This window comes from Lepeophtheirus salmonis, chromosome 11, assembly GCF_016086655.4.
Source record: "Lepeophtheirus salmonis chromosome 11, UVic_Lsal_1.4, whole genome shotgun sequence".
NCBI classification, from domain to species: domain Eukaryota; kingdom Metazoa; phylum Arthropoda; class Copepoda; order Siphonostomatoida; family Caligidae; genus Lepeophtheirus; species Lepeophtheirus salmonis.
The window spans coordinates 4247927-4264443 of record NC_052141.2 but is presented as its reverse complement, the minus strand read 5'-3'; the positions used below and the strand labels follow the sequence as shown (position 1 = coordinate 4264443).

Genomic DNA, 16517 nt, shown 5'->3' with positions numbered 1-16517 from the left:
TTTTTCTTATAGATTGTACCATTGTAGCTCCTGAGGCCTTAAATCCTCAGATAACAGTCTCTTATTGTTTTCTCATGGTGCAGTCCTATTGCCCAGCCAGATCCCTCGCCATGGCCTTCATGGACCTGGTAGGGTCATCCTCAACCATCTTCTTCACCTTGTCGACAAAGTCGGTGTCCCTGACCTTCCTGTCGGCGCTCTCCTCCTTGGGTGCCCTCTTTATTTTTTACATCACAGGTGTCCTGTAGCTTCCTACCGATACGCTGAACAGTCCGTAAATTAACTCTTAAGGTTGAATCAATCGTTGAGTCGGAAATTTCACCTCCATTATTAACCAATGCCATGACTACGGCGGACCTCGAAAGCTCCTCGTTCCACTTATAGCTCTTTATCTCCTCATATGATGACGGCATGATGCTAACTGAACTACATATCGTCAGCTGACGAGAATAGCTTTCCTATTTGGTAACCGGTTTTTATTTGATAATGTCGTCTTCAAGTTATCCAGGTTTAAAGTAAGCGATAATTTGATCCCTGACGCCCTTATAGTCTCTTTAAGTCATGTTTATAATTCATTTCCATGTATACTATAAGGTAGGTATTAGTAAATTATTCTGATTAATCCTTTAGTTGTATTTAAAGGTCATTTGGATCACAATTTGATAAATGACTAATTTTATGGTAGGTATTTAAAAGTTCATAATATTGTAGCACAATAGAGCCTATTAGTTATATCAAATGAGGGTTTTAGACTTGGATTACTTAGGTTCTGTGGTACATTTATTAAAGGGAGATAGAACAACTCTCATTGAGGGTACGAATTAAATTTTCATATTTTTTAAAATATGTATTGGGGTGAGTCTAAAAGTTTGAGAAAGACTGCTCTAATCACCCTAACATAATTCATAGGCAGCTTATAATATACAACATGCTGTTGTTATTTAAGAATGAACTTTGAGTGCTGCGACAGCTGCACATGCTCAGGCAGGACATTGTTTCTTTTTTTGTCTTTGACGCCCCAAGTGTTTGGCGTCAGTTAAAAAAATATGGCATCGATCAAAGAAGTATCATTAAAAGGCAGAGTGTCCTTGTTGCAATCTGTGGCGGTTGAGGGAATTTTGAGATTGCAAACTTCTTAAGCCTGTAACGGTTCTTCCTGTTTGGAGAGTTCGAAATCAACAATTATGAATCAACAACAGCCAACCCGCATTGCTAAGAAAATATTGACCGGGTTGAATCAACTTATTTTTAAACTTGGACTTTTTTCGAATAAAAATCCGATTTGATGTAAAGCATTCGGAAGGAAGTCCGGAATATGCCAAAGAAGACTGTCATAAAGTCAAGCTGAGGCCGGTATTGAACAACATATTTTTTTTGTTCAGCTTTCATTTGGCATTAGTTTTGATTAAAATCGGAGGATTAGTTAGATAGAAAATCCAATGAAAAAAAATCGTGTTGGATGTTAAATAGAGGTTGCAACCTGTATGTATCTCAATCCTTCCCGGATATTTGAGTCTATTATTGAGTGAAATACAGGTGAAAAAACGATTCCTTGTCGATAAGTTTGCCCACTGATAAATATTTTCTATGGTATTGAGATCCAGAGACTTACTAGGCCAATCTATGAACGTAATATGTTTCTTCTTGTGCCACTCCTTTGTTGCTTTTGCAGTATATTTTGGGTCATTGTTGTTTGCTCCAAGGCCCATCCACGATCCATTGTAAGTGCTCTGCACGGGAGGAATAATGTTGTTGCTCAATATTTCTCGGTATAAGATATTCGAAATTTCATAATATTGGAGCAAAATGCAGTCTTATAGTTACATCAAATGAAGACTTGTAACCAGGACTAGAAGTGGATTTATTCTAGTCCCGAACCTTCCAGCCTGACTTTGATTTATAATGTAAAATAATTCCTTTTACAACTAATCAATGGCGTCATTTTTGATTCAACAACCCCCCTACCCCCTCCCCAAATGAAGAAATTTTTGTTTAATACTGGAATATTTTTTCGTTTGGAAGAAATCTAAAAAATATATATATATATTTGTGATATTTGACTTCATCAATCAGTTATTACATTCTGATGTGTTTTAAATATATTTAGCTCTTATGAGTATATATTATAAAACTTTTAATATATAGATTTTCATATTCTGGCCCAAAACACTACACCTCGTAGCCTGACTTAGCTTGAAGCCCGATATTTTCTAGCGCAATCCACTTCCAACCAGGGCTACTAATTCTTTCGTGTTTATTTAATCCTCCGTTAGTGAAAATCCTTTCTTTGACGAAGTGAATTAACTTGAGTTAAACGTTAATCCAAATATTAAACGAATTTTATTTATAAATTATACTAAGTTTACATAGACTTAAAATTACGCTAATTAATCATAACATCATTAGATTTGGGCATCAACAAGATATAATTGGTATTTATTAGGGTTACAATATTATAATTTCATTTTCAATAAAATAATTATATGAAATATTAATTACTTTGAAGGAACTTTTGGTACTAAAAATAGCCTCATTAACTTTGATGGGATTGAGTGTGATGTATGGGATAACAGCTGATATTACATTTGTAGCAACGGTTAGATCGAAATTTAAGAAAAAAGGAAATAGACAAAGGAAAAGAACAACATGAAAGGGAACATATTAATCAAAATCACCAAACCTTGATAAAAATTGCAAAATTTGCAAATTGTTCCAAGAAATTACATGTTTGGAACAACTAGTTGCATTCAGTCTGAAAGATATTTCAGGAGCATATTAATCCTGTTTCTAGCCTTAAAAGCTATTTAAAAAAGAATTAAATCAATTTGATCAAAGTAGAAAACCCCATTTCACTAACGAAGGGTTAAATAAAAAGACGTAAAACAACTCGAAAGGAGATGACAAATAGAGTTTTTAAGATTCGGAGAAAGAAAATGTATTTAAGAGTTATAAGTAATCATAGTCAGCTAATAATCATATGTATCTCAATCCTTCACATATATTGATCCCTTGCTGATTTTGTACGTTTGTCGGCTGAGACAGATTTTCTTTGGTAGTGAGATCCAGAGACTGGCTATGCTGCTTCAAGAACATATTTTGTGTCATTGTTGTGCTGGGAGCCCTCCACGATTTTGTCCTGAGAGAAGAAAGTTGTTGTCCAATATTTCTAGGGTACATGGCTAGGGCTATCCTCGCTTGGATGCCATGAAGTCGTCCATTCCCCCATAGTAGAGAAACACCCCTAAAATATCATTTTTCCACCCTCATGCTTGACAGCGGAGGTAATGTTCTTGGAATTAAACTCAGCAGTTTTCTTCATTCAAACGCTTTCTTGTTCATATAATGCATCTCACTGTTAAAATAAACCTACCATTATAGACCGTGTACCGTATTTCTTGCTCTCGCCTTCTCCTTGCACACTTTTTTATATATTTTTTTTTCATTATAAACTACTCAACTCTAGGTATATAGAAATAATGGGAACCCTGAAGTCCATGACTCATTTTCCACTTGATTTTCAAATTCCTGATAGTATAATTGTCTGTTTTCTATTTTTTAGTATTCATGTTGCTTCGGCGTGAGTATAATTTATATTTACCTACAAGGATAAAGTGAATAACTTAGAGACCATTATTCGCCTTATTTTCTTAGTTAATATGAATATGTTATTATGTTATATTTACTGACGTCATCTTTGCATCATAAGTGAAGGAGTCACCATCTTAAGGACTCATAATTGGTATTCTTACTACAAAAAGTGTGTGCAAAATACTTTGCCTTAAACCATTGTGCCCCAGAACATTTTTCCTGAAACGATTTTGCCTTAAAGCCATTTTTCCTCAAAGATATTTTGCCTTAATATATATGTAAATAAATGAGCTTTATAACACAAGGGCTTAGAAGTCACGGCTTCATACATAGATGGTTTTTTTTTAAATCATCTCATATTCAATTAGTACCAATCTTTAAAAGACAGCTGTCTTTGTAATTCTGTATCATAAGTACCGCATTTACATGGACAATTTTTGGTTCAAATCATATATATTACCTTGTGTCAACGTCTCAACCCTCGAATATACATTTAAAGCAAATATTACGGGTAATTTGTAAGTCAAAAATATTTTTAAAAGACAAATTATGGAATATTTTACTTCCTGTGTAGTTTAAACTTTTGTTTTAACAAAACTGACATTTCCACGCGTGGAACCCACATTTTGAATTCCAGAACTAACCAATCTAATTAACATATTGCGTAAAGCACTTTGTGTCCTTGTTTCTGATGGAACAAAACGGTGTTCTATAGACCTTCAAATCTAACCCAATCAAATATCCCTGTTTATATATCACGTACATAGGTCGTTTATATCTTGTGGTATTCTGGGTTAATACATTTTTTTCGGGACCAATCAACGTTCAAAACGCGAACATTCTGAAAACAAAAACGGAGGAAAAAAGACCTGAAATCAATTGATAATTAGCCAAGTAAATCAATCATACCAACTGCCATTTAATTCTTAAGTACTCGTGGAGCTATAATTGTCATATTTAATGATATAAATCGTGTGGTTTTTTTTTTGGGTTTTTTTTAATTGATAATCTGGAGATTGGATTTTCTTTTCCTGAGCTGTTGTCATTATTATTTAATTCCTGAGTAGAAAACTTCTTTTCCTACTATATTCAATTATATTTAAACCCTGATTGAATATTCTTGTGTGCTCAAAAAAGGACAGAGAGTAACCTTGAAGGCTAGTTAATTTTTCACATGGCTTGCAAAAATAAATTGACTAGCCTGTTGGCTAGTGGCTAATTTTAATGATCGTCAAGCCCTGCAAATAAACTTCATTTATTTACATGTACATTGGTAAAATATCCTCTAGGCAAAATAATTTAAGGAGAATGTAGCAAGTACCCATAAAATGAACAAATTTCCAATAAATCTTGATGAAACTCCATCAAATGGCATTATGAATAAAAAAAAGACTTGACACCTGCATTGAATACGACTTAATGCTAATTATAAATAGGGATATTTTAATATAATCTATTAAATGTTTAAATTTGTACAATTGTATTTTATTAGGGACGATAAACGTAGGGAAAATATCATATTCATATTCCATTGTCATAGTTGATTTTTGACTTCAATATGGAAATAAGATTGTAATAACATACATATTGAAAATACATTGAAGTGTAATATAAAACCAGGCAATAAAGATATAGATTTTTGATATAGGGTTTGAGTCCTTTTATTTGTTGGTCCCATTTAAACATGATCCAATAACTCACTATTTTCCTTGAAAAAAGGAGTTGAATTGTTACTAGACTTGATAGTTTAGGTCCGCAAAATGACCCAACAATGTTGACGTCATTTGAAAATGCTATATTATATATTGTGCATAATGTTGATATTTATGTGTGTACTTGTATAATGTACATTAGACTGTACCGTTTTCGGGTTAATATGCCCCTCTCCCTTTGCACAACAGACTTTATCTCCTAGAGACTATCAAACACCTAGCTTACGCAAAGTTTGAGACCTACAAGATCATTTTTGACGTGGTATAGTCTACCAAGTAGTCCATTAAAATATTAACACTTTGAATTTTAAAATTCGGCAACATATAATTTATTAATTAAGAAATGAATTTCAACAAAATGAATACTGTAAATAGATTAATGTAGCCGGCAACGATGGCTTCTAGGTGGCGGTAAAAGGCTGAACACCCGCTGTAGTCCTCTCGTCATGGCCTCCTAGTGATGGTTGACAGTAAATTTTGAGAACCTATGTGTTGGGATGACGGACACTGCAGGCCTTCCCCTCAATATGCATACAAAAGCTGTAGTCGAGGGGATCACATTTTGTTGACCGATTCAACACTAGTTTATCAATAAAGAATAATGTACAATAGGCAGGTTGGTTATTCAACCATTTTTCGAATTTCAATTAGGCTAGGATTAGGGTACCCAAAATTTATCCAAGTAAGGTTAAATACTCAGATAAATTTCGGGTACCCTAACTTTTGGTTCCAGATTCGAAACTAAAATTAGACAGATATTTGTCGCAAATTGTATAAGTATTTTACACGAAATTCAGATTTAAATAAAAAAAGGATCTGGATTAAGGTTCCATTTTTACTGATTACTGATGCCAAAACAATAAATAACCGAATGTTTTTACTATTAGAAGATACTTATATACATGGAATATTTTTTTTTCAATAATGATATTGGATACGTCATTGTATCTTGCAACCTCTCCTCCGAAATGAAACAAGAAAAAGGTCAAAAACAGTTGGTAGTTGGCCAATGCTTCCAACTTTGTAATTATTAAAGTTAATAATTGTTTAATAGGAACTATTTCCTATCCAACCAATCAATGTAAGGAACACTGATTAGAGGAAAACAAGAAGAAACTTCTCCAGCTAACAACCAAATATAATGTACATTTTAGTGTTAGTGTACACTGTGTTATCTCGCGAGCACAAAAATATACAGTGTATTTTGTAGTCAGCTGTGGATGAATTTCCTTCTTTTCTCCTAATCAGTGTTCTTAATGTTGATTGGTTGAATTATAATTAGCTCATATTAAACTGAAAACAATTCTTAGCAATCATAGAACAATAGGTTCATAGTTGAAAAAAAAAGCCTAACTACCAAGGGATTTTTAACCCTTTTCCCGTTTCTTTTTTGGGGGAAAAGTTGTGTGATACAATAAAGGTAAGGACGTGTGAACTAGTATTAAGTATTCAGCAATTTTAAGATCTGGAAATTCCCTTGAATCTTTTTTATGAGCCGTAAAAGCTCGAATACCTGCAGCCAATTCAGGTCTCGGATTTTTCAGATAATACAACTATATTTATACCGTACCCGGGTATTTCGGATCCAAATCCGGCATATCTCTACTTACGGATAGCACGCATACATACAAACAACTATACTCCATTAATATAGATGATCTATATCATATGAAACATATTATGAATCCATAAAAAAAAAAAGTGCTATGAACTTAAAATAGTTTAACAACATATATAAAATTTACCTAGATGAGAAGAAGTCTATCTTTTATTTTTGTGAAAAAATTGTCAAATCGAAATTCGTGAATAAAATAGCAAAAAAACTATTTTGTACTAATTTTGCAAAAGAAACAGTAGTTTATAGTATTTGTTGCATTGTAAAGAGGAACATATACCTACCACGATTTTTTCGTACTTGCAAAACCACAAAGTTATGGAGAAAAATGCCGAAAAAATGAGCCTTGATGTAATAAAATATTCCGGAAATGAAAAAGACTAAAATACAATATTGAGGTCTATTGAATTATATCCAAAATGCATCGTTTTGTGGTATTTCTTCTTAAATATTGACTAAAGAAAATATAATTTTTTTTTTAATCTGAAAATGACAGACATTTCAATTAAACATTAATTTTTATGTGTCAAATTTATATGCTAACGAATTTTCAGACAAATTTCTACAAACTTTATTTTATCAACAAATCCAATATTTTTGCACTTAAAAAAACAAAAACTGAAAGTGCAATTTTCACCGATTTCTTATTTTTCCCATATCTTTTTTGATTTTGACTAAATTAAAAAAAACGTTTTTATTCGTATAGTTCTTTTTTGATACGCCAGTCACTTTTTGATACTAGCTAAACACGTTATTTAGTCTCTTTGAGCTAAAAAAAAATAATTTTGTGGTTTGGGTATTGAATAAGCGCCTTTATATGACCCCCACCCCGAAAATCAATAGGCCCAACGGTGTGGGCACCCATTAAAGGCAAACACAAACTGTATTATATATATACAGATATTAGCCATTTGATTATTTCTATGAATTAATTTTGTCTATCCAATAAAAATACAGATCTATAGCTATGCTTTTAAGTAAAAATGACTAAGCAAAATTATATTACAGTATCAAATAAAATACTATGTAGGATTTTGTATTATGTAATTCATTTTAAAAATTGTGGATAAATACTATCACAATGATTGTAGTTAATGATACTACTTAAGAGATAAGTAGCTGTTGGTATAATGTGACTTATTTGGCTAACTACCAACTGGTTTTGAGCATTTTTCTGTTTCTTTTCGAAAGAATGGTTGCGTTCTTAAATAGAGTTAATGCCGTGCTAAGCATTGAGTGTGCTTATAAAAAGCAAAGAGTTATCTTCTATATAATTGAATCAAAGTTTGTCTGTTTGTGGAAGCCTAAAAAGTGTGGGCAATGCCGAATACTACTGCAAGTGTATACAGGATGACCCATAAGTCCTGGGACAACTTCAACAGCCAAGAAAGTACACAAATATTTATTTCTCAAGACATATTTTTACAAGATTGCAATCGGGGTAAAGTTTCCTTCAAAATGAGTGGCATTTCATTTACATGGTCACCATTTGCGGCAACTACAGCTCTCAGACGCTTTGTAACTGTTTTACATACTATACGGATGGTCTTTTCCAACAAGTTGTCTCATGCGGAATCAATGGCAGGCCTTCAAGTCGACGACGCTGTGGTAGGAAGTCACACTTACCTCCTTGCCCAGAATGAACTATATGGAGAAGTCCATTAGGTTAAGATCTGGGGAAGGAGGGGCCACATGTCCATGTGAGCCACAGCTCCACGGTAAAGATCTTCTCGTCACTCCAAATATTTGAAACATGCGTACAAAAATTGATGAATTTCTGAAGCACCCTCGCCCGTATCAGGCTCATGGCCATTTTGACCTCGCTTAGATGCTGCTGCTTTTGTAGACGATACGGCTTCATCCTGGGATCCTCCTTAACTACCCTTTGCATGGTTCCACGAGACACAGCAGCCTCGTGAGACATCTTTTTCATAAAGGGCTAGTTTTTGCAGTAGATTTCCGACCTCTTTTCCTCGATCAACCTGGGTGTCCTCATGGCCTTGGGCGACCACTCCGGGTCTCCTTGTACCGTTTGATCGTGTAGTGGATCTATAAATTGGACACATTGAGCTCTTTCAGGTCCTTGATTATGGTCCTACAGCTCCTCCCTTCCAAATGAAGTGAAATGATGGTGTGCCTCGGGTTCATGTTGTCGTCGTTAGAGGATCAAGAACAAGTTTTAGAAAAAAGTTTGTGTAACAACAAACAAAGATGGAAGTTGCATGAATCATATGCAACAAACATAATTTTTTTTAAATATTCACATGTCTAAGAAAAATATTGACTTGAATTTCTGTCCTACGACTTATGTATTGGGTCACCCTGTAAATATATAAAAACATTAAATAATAATACGTAAACTCTCTAAATTTTTCGTTTACACCCCCTATAAATTTGCAACCAAAACTTTGGAATAATATGGAATTTGACTTATTTTTCCAACTACCTATGACTTGATCAGCAGGTAACAAAGTAATTAGGTTATTAAAATGAAGAAAAAATAAAGTTTATTTGTAAAAAATCATTGTATTTTTGTTTAAATTTTAGCTTCATCAAAAAAACCTCCCTCATAACCTTGGCCTGATCTTGCATGAAAATGAATATTCATACTATTTATTATAATATATCAAAAAACTGGAGGGGGATTATTTCTTGTTAATGTTTTATTTTGAGTTGAAGTTCAAGGGTCGCAAAATCTGAAAATTTTTATTTAGAAGGTCATTGCCCCCTTTCTATATTCCAACTCTAAAAAGTGATACCAGAATTGGTTTTCTGGGATTATTACTTTTACAATGATAGTTCATACATCCATATTGGTCAATTGGTTGCGGAGATATAGGATTTTTAAAATTTGGGGTCAAATTTGTCGAAAAAGTCAAAAATTCAAAATATTGATCCAAACTGTATAAAATTTCAAAGGAGTTAGTTTCAACACACAGGCATCAATTGTGCCAAGTTTCATCAAAATCGGAGAGGGTAGGATTACAAATTATGTTTCCTTACGTGATTTGGGATGGAATGATCCCTTTACCGACTATTAGCATTCCTACCGTTAGTTTTTCAAGATAGGCAGGTGTGATATAATTCCAAGCATTCTTCAAAATGTTCCACTTACTTTTGAGCACTTTTCCCGAACTTTTCTCTCAAGGTGTTCTCACAATAGCTCTATTGGATTCAAATCAGGAGATGGAGCTGGTCATTGCATAATAGAAAAAATGTAAGAGGCTTCTTTCTTTTCCAAAATGTTTTTGCAGAGCATGGATGTATGTTTGGGGGGCATTGTCTCTTTGAAAAACAAACTTCCTTCAAATTAATCTCTTCCCAGAAGGAATGGCTTGTGTCTACAGGACAGAATGAGCACCATTTTGAAAGGAATTAACTACTAATCTTTCATACATTACATTACATATGCAATCAAGCCAAGCCAATACAGGTAGATTTTTAGAGACGAATAAAAAACAAAAAATTTATGGATCAATTTTTTAATAGTAATTATTACCCTCTGGTTAAATTAGAAAAATATTGATAAAGTCATACACATTGATCTAAAATGATGAAACACTATTTTTTTTTTTTCCAAACTTTTTCTTATCTGTGTACATGACGTAAGTAAAGTAAACACTTTTTGGGGGATTTTCTCCTTTTTCTTTATTGATATTCAAGACTATTTTTATGTTGACGCACCCACATCTTTTCCATCCTTCTTTCTCTTCTTTTGTTTTTCTTTAGTTATTACTTGATTGTTATTATTATTTTGTAGTTAGTTAGTTAGTTTTTTTTTTGTTTAAAAATAAATATTTTACCTCAGTTTTAAGAATATTACATTCTATTAGAAAGCTTTTACTTAATATGTTTATTATATACATGTGTATATAATAGATTGTTCCTTATATTTTTTTTTAATAAATAAATAAATATCTGTTCAAATTGTAGTTCATATATATATATATTTAAAAATGACTTACTTTGGAATACACAATTCTTATGTGAGAAACAAACATATATTAAATCCGCTATAATTCCCCTCTGACAATACGTGCCTTACGCAATCGCGTTTTGATGGAGGGGTAGAGACAGCCCCTAGATCCGGACCCTTATACAGCGCGTGTCAGCTAATCACAGAAAAAGCTTTGATCCTTGATTTTTGTGAATGTTTTGCCTTGCCATGAATCATTATGAGCTGAGGCTACAATTGTTTAAGCTCGATGATTACTTTAGTTGTAAACTGTTGTCGCTCTGGAGGATGGCTGGTGCTTCAAAATAATGGAAGATATGTAGAAGCTGATAGCCTACTTTAGCAACTCTCTTAGAAGACAAGGGTCTCAGTGTAACGAAGTTTGTTAAGTGGCATTGATTAACCATAATCCACTTGAACTGGCCTCGAGGAGATTGTGTTGTGTCGGTCCTTATTTATTCGGTCCAGTCCGATTTAAGGATTGATCCGTAGGACTGTCACTCATTGGGACCGGTTCTTAACCGTCTGTCCTTGTAATTTTTCTCATTTTTTTATATGGTTTATTAAGCCATATACGAGATATGTATGCATTAAGATTATTGTAGAAATATCTTTAAATTGTCAATGCTTTGTAGAATAAAAGTTGTTAAGTTTACACGTTCTTCTTTCAAATGATATTTATTTTGAAAAATTGCTGGAAATGGAGGATAAAGACAACGAGTTGCTAACTTGCTCCGCGCCGTAACACTAATCCCTCCATTTTTGAGATTGTCCCTTGCGAAAAGATACTTATTTAACAGGAGAAGAAGAAATATAGAAAAAGTCAGGAGATGAAGCTTTGTAGTAAAGGACAGAACAAAGTGAAGATTGAGGAGTTTTGGAGCAATTAGGGGACACCATCGAGGACAATCTAACAAGGTTAATGCAAAAACTTCCAGGGAAGTTGAGTGTCTCAGAGCTACAATGTTCAGAGCGGTGGGGAAAAATGAAAGTTGAAGATGTAAATAAACAATTGCATTGCTAAAGATTTTTTCTACTACAACCTCCACAGCCTTCATGAGGGATTGACTTTGGCTTAGTAATTTCACTGACGGAGGCTGTAATATATGTATAAAACGGCTTGTAAATTGTAAGCATATTTGCTTTTTAACAAGGAAAAATCCGAAAAAGGAGTTAGTAACCCGGACAATTTTAAGAATGTATTGGATGAGAACAGCTCAGCTGTGATGATGTTTCATTTGCTCCAATCGGTCGTGAGAGGAAAGAAATAAACACAAATCCCACTCAGTATCTGGGAATAATATGGAGAGGAATTACTTCAATGTCAATCCTTAATTCTACTTTCAGTCCAACAAGGACTTACTCGTATAATTCTGCAACATAGTGTTACAATCCCTCTTTTTATGAGGACAAACCCTTAATAATGATAAAAGCTTGAGATAATAAAATAAAACTAGAATGAGAATTCGGTTGAGCTCACACATCCACTTTGGGTCATTTTTCCTGAATTAATTTTTTTTTTCTATAAGAAACATCTTTATAAAACCTACATATGGACACCAATTTGAGCTCTGTACCTTTCTCTACATTTACAAGTTATAGTCGGTTATGTATTTTTAACGTTTTTGCTACGTTAACCTTTGACCTCAAAATATTTAATGACCTCTTACTATGAACATGTATAATCTTTGTAGCAAGTTGGAGCAACATCTTAGGCCTCGTATAGAGGTAGTTATTAAAGCTGGGAGCTCAAATATTGAATAAAAGTTGTGGCGAGGAATATCTTCAAATAATTTTGTGAAATAAATATCCTCACAAAACCTCTTGTTTCAATTTTTCAAGAGAAAAATTGAAAAGAATTAAATCTGTAACAATAGATAAGATCAACCTTGTAGAATTAATTATTCAATTTATTATTGCGAATAGTTCACAGCTTGACAATTTCTAATTTAACCAATCAAGGATCAGAAGACTGATTATGAGAAAATAAGCAGAAATATCAACAGCTGACTACAAATTGTGAGTTAACACCGTGACATAAGAATTTATTCTTAATATTACTCTCTTCTAATCTCATTGGCCTTGCATTTCCTCTCCCTTATCACCACCTCTACGGTATGACATAAGTCATAACATGACACGACAAAAAGTAGATTCCACAATGACTTCTTATAAATATATAGACATTTACAAAGAGTACATTTTTAATATATTTATACGAGTTTTTACAGACTGCAGAGAGGGGTTTTTACTAAAATGACATCGAGATGTGTTTAATCATACGTACACGGTTCGTCAGCAAATTGCAGAAATATCTTTAAAGCTAATTTTCGATTTAAAAAAAGAGAAAATTTTCGAAGTTTTGTAGAGCAAAGGTTTTAAATTTCTGCATTTCAGCTTTCAAATGATGTTTGTTTTGATCAAATAATAAGACAACAATAAGTGTTAGAGATGTAAGGAAGAAGAAGCTGGTGTTGAGGAAGAATGAGCTGATATACGGGCCGACTATGTTGTGAGGGTCTGCAGTGGCTTCAGGGGCATAATTGAGACCATAGTTGAGGTAGATGTTTGACATTTTGAAGAGTGAAAGTTGAGTATTTATATAATTACTTGCATGAATAGTAATTTTTTGTAACTCCAACCCGCAGTCTCCAATGGTATTGTCCTTGGCTAAGTTTTATTTCTCGCGATTCTCTGACGCACGCTGTAAATATGTATTTTTAATGATGTTGCGTCTTGTTTTTTCGTATTGTTCAAAAGTGTTATATAATTGCTCGTGGAGTACGGTGTTACTTTGCTAACATACAAATACCCAATGTATTTTGTTGTCAGCTGTCGATTTACTCGTGTCACTTTATACGTGTTGGCTATTTCATATTTTATTCTTTTTGATAAATAAACGAAGTTGTATGAGGTAAAGTCGCGCGTTATAATAAAGTAACAACGTGTGAGATGAGAGACTTGGGTTTAAAGGATCTGGACATGTGTGGCCCATCAAGATAAAGACAAACTAGAAGGACTTTTATCAAAATGGAGTCTGGATTACGTTTGTATTGTTGCTGAACCAGGGGCGTCTGCTGGACTATATTTTAGGGCGACCTTGGTTATTGGATTTTTTTTGAGAAAAAAATGAAAAAAGTAAATTTAAAAAAAAAATCAAAAAAAAATCACAAAATTTAATTTTTAATATATTTTTTTTTTTGAAGAATTGTTATTACCCCTTTAGCCCAAGCCCTGCGGACGCCCTTGTGAAAGGTATGGTCTCAAATGTATACAACAGTTTATAATTTTAGATCACTGATCTTATTTCTTATTAAAGTCCTTCTTTTATTGATTTCTATAGAAATTGATAAATTATGATCATGTCAATAGATTGGAGTTTAGTGCTTCTGTATCCTAAATAAATATAAGTACCGGGTGGAAACAGGAAACTTACACACTTGTACTTTATTGATTTTGAGAGGTTCTGTGAGGGAAATTATAACTGTCTTTAATTGTATAGGTAGCCATGTATCTCAAGCTCCTTCTGCTTTATGATTTTTTTGAAAATCCGACAAGAAATATAATTTGCAGCGAGATTCATGGCTTAGGTCATCAACTCAACCATCAGAGGTGGCCAGGCTGATGGAAATGGCGTCTAAGACCATCAACAATGTTAAGAAGAGGCTAAACCACAACAAGACTATAGAGAGGAAGGAGGGCTCCGGAAAGGGCCCATCATTATTGCAAATAACCCTCGAGGACGCCATCAAGAGTGACTGTGTGGGTTACATGCTTAGAGTACCTATGTAAATCGACGTTCTCAAGGCCAACCTGCATCCCTATGTTCAGGCAAATTTCCCCTACGGCAACGTCGTCATTCAGCAATAAGGGGACCCGCTCACGCTGCAAAAATCACTCAGATCTTCATACCTAGCAACATCGCCACCATACAGTCCGGATGTCAATCTCCTCGACTATTCTTTCAGGCCACACATCCAAAGGATAGCCTGTTGCATCTGTCACCCGAAACTTGAAGTCATGAAGGCCTCCGACGACGAGGAGTGACTTCTATGGACCCAAACTTCATTGAACTGTTTGGAAGAAGCTTGCCGCCATGCATGAGGCCACTGGCGGCCCAATAGAATAAATCAATTTGACATATGTATCAGAAAATTATTAATAAAGATTCTTTTTAAATGTAGTATAAAAGAATTGCAAGCTATTTTCTTTTTAAGTATGTAAATGTCAAGTTTCACCCCGGTATAGGATCTAAAATTCTTGGGTATTTTAACTAATCCCACAATATCAAATAAGAACCTTTTAATTTACAAAATCTGTCTATGAAATATTGGACTGTATGTATATCTATGGTAATAAAGCAAAGTTCATCTGAATTGTTGTATGTTTGTGGGTATATCAAACTAAATTTTGATTGGATTACGTTTGTGTTCATTGACAAATAATTATCGTCAATTTGTATAAGAAAATTATTCTAATGAACCCTTTGTTGTGTTTACTCTTAAAGTAACCTAATGGATTATCACAATGAAAGAATGATAAATTGAATGATTAAATTTGAGAGGAGCCATATTGAGGTCAATATAAGGCTTTTAAATAAAATGAAAGTTATAAACTATAGCTATAATTTTTGGGTATCTTCATCTTAATAATTTGAAATATAAGTTGTATAATTGACTAAAATATGTCTATCAAATATTGGGCTCTTTGTATATCTATATAAATTAAGTAAAGTTTATATGAATGTTTGTTCGTAATAATTATCGTTTATTAAAAAAATATTCTTATTAACCCTCTGGGTGTGCTGCAAATTCCGCTGTAAGTTGGCAAAATTGATCGTACAATAAAAGAAGAATAAATTGTCATATTTTGTTTGAAAAGGCCATATCTGGTTCAATATAAGACGATCAAATATAGGTTTTAAACTATAGCTAATGATCTTGGGTATCATAACTTATCCCAGTAATTTGAATATTAAGCTAATAATTGACTTAAATATGTCAATGAAATTGTGGGCATATTACATTTACCGGGAAGTCCATTGAATCTGAACCCTTACTAATTCAATGATTAATGAAGGTTGAGTTATTGAAATTAATTCAAAATAGATCAATTAAAGCATAATTAAACAAACCTGAGCTCTGTAGCTTACGTACAAGCCGAGAAAATGACACTTGAACGTGATTTACGAATTTCCATTCCCACACTTCAAGCAGTTGGACGTCTCCAGGGCCAACTTCTACGCTGTCAGCATATCCACAACGTTTGTGAGGAAGAAGGTCGTTGTCAAAAAGGCCAAACTGGACTCGGAGGAGTTAAAGAAAAAAGCCCAGGCTAATCTCCTCAAGTCAATGAGGGCGTATGCAAGGGATATCGGAATTTAATTCTAGGCTCTCCAGAGAGCAATATAAAAAGTGCCTTGTGGGGGTAGAGAGGCTACTTTGGACGCCAGCAATGAAATAAACCTATCTCTTCCGTTGTGAGACTCTTTTCAATGAGTTTTTTTGAGCTCTTTTTTGACACTTTTGGCCCCCTCCAGCCCTGATGCCAAACCCCTCGACTACACATTTTGTGTACATGTCGAGGGGAAGGCCTGTAGTGTCCGTCATCCAAAAAACGAAGCCCTCAAGGCCACTGTCAGACAGCA

The 16517-nt window shown here is 33.8% G+C and overlaps 1 protein-coding gene and 1 long non-coding RNA gene across 4 annotated transcripts in view; both read left to right on the top strand.

Moving 5' to 3' along the window:
• The window catches only part of SCaMC (Short Calcium-binding Mitochondrial Carrier), a 74746-nt gene that overhangs the window by 29305 nt on the left and 28924 nt on the right, over window positions 1–16517 (top strand). The window lies entirely within an intron of this gene.
• On the top strand, window positions 11824–15246 carry LOC121126527 (uncharacterized). Its single transcript, XR_005866969.2, has 3 exons — window positions 11824–14008; window positions 14077–14125; window positions 14214–15246. It is a non-coding gene; the product is annotated as an uncharacterized lncRNA (long non-coding RNA).